Below are 5,517 nucleotides of genomic sequence, written 5' to 3'. Positions count from 1 at the left end.
ACATTAATTTGTGTTGGAGCATTTAAAATTGGTGCGTGTGATATTGTTTGTCTCTTTAGTCAGTAAATGTATCTAAATAAATTATCTTTTGAACTTTTGGTTTGAATAATATTTTGAAAAGACTTAGACGATGATACATTTATACATTATTTTCGATAATTTTCCTTAATGCCGAGAGGATTATCCAATCAAATTGACAATCAGTAAATTGTGTTATCGAATATCACCCATTTGAAATAAGGGCTAAAACTACACATTTATTCTCAGCATCCTTTACTTTTCATCTCATTTCAATGTGGTAGATTAATTGCACTATCAAATAATCTGATGAAAAATTAAATTCTGATCATATGCCAGTTATAATAGAGAGAACTATGATGTTGGCATGATGTGTAATAAAATTCTCTAAACGAAAATGGAAAGTGCTTTGTTCTCAATTAAATTAAATGGAGGTTTTTAACAAACAATAGTGTTAAATCATTTATCGACATTCCAATTAACACTTATTAAAATGTTGAGATTTATGTCAACTAGCATTAACAAGACACAGTCTTGATTATATAATCTAAAAATTATGCTCGTAATTTAAAATTTGAGCAGTAAATATGTCCTAATCAACCAATATTATATTAATAGATTAGGTACATGATAGTCACAAATGAAAGTCAAAGAAATGACTACCATAATTATGAAATGTTGGAGATGCAAGAAAAATTTACAAATTAATACGGGGACAAATGCCTTTACTGAAAAAATATATTCTTTTGGGATTTTACAATGGCATTTCCATAGTTTTTGGAAAGAACAATTCCATTTGAAAATGACTTGACAAATTTCTCTTTTTATTATTCTTTTATAAATCATTGTTTTTTGGATTTAAAAGTTTAATTTACTGAAAGGGCTATTAGTGTATGAGAATATTTTGTGCTTGGAAAAGTTTAATTTGCTTTATCCAAGAAAAGCATATGGAAGTACACACGATGGAAGGTATATTATGTGGTTCCAAATTTGCAACCAATTGATTGATTCACTCACCACTCGAACCATACCTTGAGGTGATAATTGATAACTGAGTGAGTGAGGACCACCTCACCAGTCTCAAATTAAAAGCAAATTAGACTTATATTCTTCCAGTATGTTTGGCATGTTAGAGATGTCTTCATAGAATTTGATGATTGATAAGTTTTATTATGTATGTTTCTTAATTATATTCTGTTGCAGAAACTCTCTCAAATGATCTTCAAATCGGTGATTTTCAGACTCAATCCAACATACATTTCTCAACCAACAACCAATCCAATCGGCTCCAAACCACAACTAATCTAATTCACCTCGATTTCTATTCAATCTTACCCACGAAGGATAAGAAAAGATGATGATGATTTGTGGCCACAAAGGCTAAAAAAAGACACCACAAAGGTATACTATAAAGGAACCACCAATTGCACACGATAATAAAGCATTTTGGATACTTCTACAGGCTATTTTTCACACACCAAAGGAGACAGCCAGGATTCTACTTTTTCTCACACAAAACCTCACAAAACATCACAAGAAAGTGGCTAGAGTTATAGCCATATATATACTCTAGGGTTAGTCTTTAAGTTGGACCATTAAAGAGGTAAAAGGCCCAAGATTCAAGCCATCCAAAAGGGAATACAATTGGGTCGGACGTAGCTTATGAACTTGGTTATTTGACTTATTTCATTCATCAACTTATGCCTATGAAATAATATTAACCCACGTTAACATCATAGCTCGGGATTTATTAGATATAAAAAATCTAACAAATCTCCACTTTATTGTCCAATAAATCTGCAAGTAATTAAAACACACAGTTAGCATTTGCATAATCAAGGTAGTCAATAAAATTGGATCACATACCTTACCTCGTATTTCCAACTAGAAACACATACTATACCTGTTCTATATACTTATCGGGGCTAAGGTCAAAAAAAACCAAGTAGAAGCAAATATTTAACAGTAAACAATTAAGAGCAAATACACATGCGATGACGATATATTATAGGATAACACATATAGATCTTTTCAGAAACACGTTCACAAAGAACCATAGATTAACACCAAGTCAATCAAATCACGGTCAACCACATATGCAACACATGCATAAATGACCCTACGAAAAGATCTCACCACACTTATCCTATCCCATTCCGTGTCGCTCACACTTTGAGAATACATATGTCCTCTTATCGTCCACCAAGCTCACTAGATCGATCACCCAACTCATGTCTAACTGGTAGGTCACAATAGATCCTAAGTCCACAAGATAATCCTCTATCTCTACATCACTTATCCCAACCTATGTGGATAATGGGTCTCCACCTAGCAGAAGTGATAGAAGTGCCTTTCTCACACTCCACTTGATCAAGGTCTCTTTACAAATAAAAGATTCTAGACATTTGATCACATTTCCACTCGTGATCCAAATGTCACAATCCACATCCCCGATACAAATCACAATGTACCCCTATGTATCTGCACTCTACCTTACCAAAAAACACACAACACACTGCTATGCATGCTAGCAATTACACCAAGTAATTATATTGTCTCAAATTCATGCAAATGCACATATCAAACACATTGAAATGTAGTAGATAATCATGCAACAAAATTTAGACAATCACACACATACGGAAAGAATCACACATAGATGTATGTGAAGTAACTAGATTTACTCTCAAGAAACCTCGCTAGGGTCATCATTCAACCCTAAAGTCAGATTCGTCTCACCTCTCATCTTACCCTTCAGCTTATCTTTCTTCTTGGGACAGTCCCTAATAAAGTGCCTAAACTTACAACAATTGTAACACCTTCTACCACTAGACTTTTCTCGTCCCTTACCCTTCTTCTTACTACCCTCATCACTCGAGTCACTACTGTCTTGAGTTCTACCCAAATTCATTTACTTAAACTTCATCATACTCCTCATCATATGTAACTCACCATTTCTCTTATCCTCTTTTTCGGCCTTAATCTCAATCTCCTTACTCGTAAGCGAGTCTATGACAATCTCGACTGTTAAGGTATCCCTATCATACTTAATTGTATTCTTAACTTCTCTATATAAATCAGGCATGGAATTAAGCAAGATAATAGCTTTGTATGTTGCAGATACATTTTAATCACAATTAATGATGTTTTGAACTAACTTGTTAAAAACATCCAGATTGTTATCAAGATTCTTTGAAGGATCCATTTTAAAGTTGAAAAATCATTCAAGAAAGTACAGTTTATTAGGAGTAGATTTAAGCAAATATAAATTCTCCAACTTTTCCCAAAGTTCTTTTGTAGAATCAAGTTTTCTTACTTTTTTTAAAATAGTGTCAGATAGGTGTAACATAATTGAAGTGTATGCAAGTTCATCATACTCTTCTTTTTGTGCTTCTGTTAAATTTGCAGAAAATTTGTCATCCATGACTTTTGAAACTTTTTGTTGGACCAAAATATCCTTCATCTTTTGTTGCCAAATAGAAAAGTCCCATTTCCCATTAAAAATTCCAACTTCAAAGTGTGAAGACATTTTTGTAATACATTAAGCTTAATAAAAAAAAGTCAAACAAAAAAAAATAATAAAATATAGTATATGAGGCGGTGGAATTGGATTGATATCAATCCAATTCTACCAAAAACAAAGTAAATAACATATAACACGCACAACACACGAAACAGAAAACGGACCAGAGAAGAAAAACAAGGGAAAAAAAGAAGAAAATGAGGAAGAAAAAGAAGGAAAAAAAGGGGGAAAACTTGCCAACGTGTTAGGAATTAAGTGAGTTATACTATTAGGCTTGAATTTCTCAATTTTGAAAGGTAAGTAAAAAGTTACGTATTGAAAGGTTATGTTTGATTTTATAGTTGTTAGATTAAATTTAATTTTATTGAAGGGGTTAAGTATAATAAACTATGAAATTAAGTAAAATGAAAGAAAAATTAGTTTTACTAATTAAAGAAACTTTAGAAATTGCCTAAATGTGAAATAATTATGTTTGGGTATTGCCTATTTCATTATTGAAATTACTTAAATTAGTTAATTGTTGATTTAAAAATTATATTATATTTCAGGCGGTGATACGGATATCGGGACAGCGTACCAATCGAATTGATTTTGGCGTACATAGTTCTGTGAGTGAAAAAATATAAATATTTTTAAAATATTTATAAATTAAGTATATTGTTAAAGTATATGCAATTATGTGTTCGAATTATATGGTTATTATGGAAATCTCTTTTATTTTGATATATGTGGAATATCAAAGATAATTTATGGTATATTTGTGACTTACTATGTAAGATATGTGATATTGAGATTTATTTGGTATGTGAGACATGCACTATTGAGATCAGTCAGAAAAGTACCCATGATTATATACTTCTTCTAATTCATATAAGGGCATTGGCCATGTTCTATCCTACACGGAGGGTCTTGACCTGATATTGATCTTGATCGTGTACATATAGTTCACAAAGGGGCCTTGACTGTGTTCTAGAATTGATTGTGAGAGATCTTTAAGACCGACTTTCGTTCAAGGAGGGGGCCAAAGGCCCGTGGCGAAAGTTCTTAATCCGAGAGGTGGATTACATATTTCAATCAGAGGGTACATTTTTGGTGGATTTTTCAGCACGTTTGATGTGATGAGATTATAACATGGTTATCAGCTGATATCATATCATGATTTTAAGATGATATTGTATGACCTTTTGGGAATATTTCACTTTTTGACTATAATTACATGATAGTAGCTTGTGAATTATCAAATGATATGAATTTGATTTTCAATGAAAATGTATAAATGAAAAGTATATTTATTTTGAACTTCTCCACTCACTGAGCTATCAACTCATATATTTTTCCACGTTTTTCCTTATCAAGCAGCAGTTGAGAATCTGGGCATCTTTTGGAGTTGAGCCTTGATTTTGGAATCAGAGTCACACGACAAAGATTGTTAGTATGACTCACTTCATAGAACATGTAGTCAATGTTTTGGGATGCATGTTCATGTCTAGATGTGATTTTGCATTACTAGTAGATAGTTATGGGACTCACTATGTATTATGTATCTATATGTATATTTCATTGTATTTCTTGGTAAAAGTGGAGATTTTAGCTAATCTTTATTGTGTTGTGCTATAGTTTGGGATTTGTGTGAAATTGATCACAGGTTGGTTAGTCCTGTTTACAGGGGAGATAATGCCGAAATTTTGTTAGAAAAATGATGTATAAAAAGTGAGATATTGTATTTGTAGTAGCCTTGATGGTGGGTTTGACTTTTAGTTTGTATCTATCATCGACGCATGCCACGTCCGGATCTAGTGGTGTTACACGGGACGGGGTGTGTCAGTTTGGTATCAGAGCATGCATTAGATACCAACTAAAAGTCGAACCCACCATTGTACATGCATACATTCTGATGTTTAGCATATCATGCATAACTGTAGGTAAGTCATGCCTCGTGGTGGGAAAACTCGAAGGCTCCAAGATATGTTGCCCCA

The sequence above is a fragment of the Olea europaea genome, chromosome 3, assembly GCF_002742605.1.
Source record: "Olea europaea var. sylvestris chromosome 3, O_europaea_v1, whole genome shotgun sequence".
Lineage (NCBI taxonomy): Eukaryota > Viridiplantae > Streptophyta > Magnoliopsida > Lamiales > Oleaceae > Olea > Olea europaea.
The sequence above is the reverse complement of the archived record's forward strand: the minus strand, read 5'-3'. Positions refer to the sequence as shown.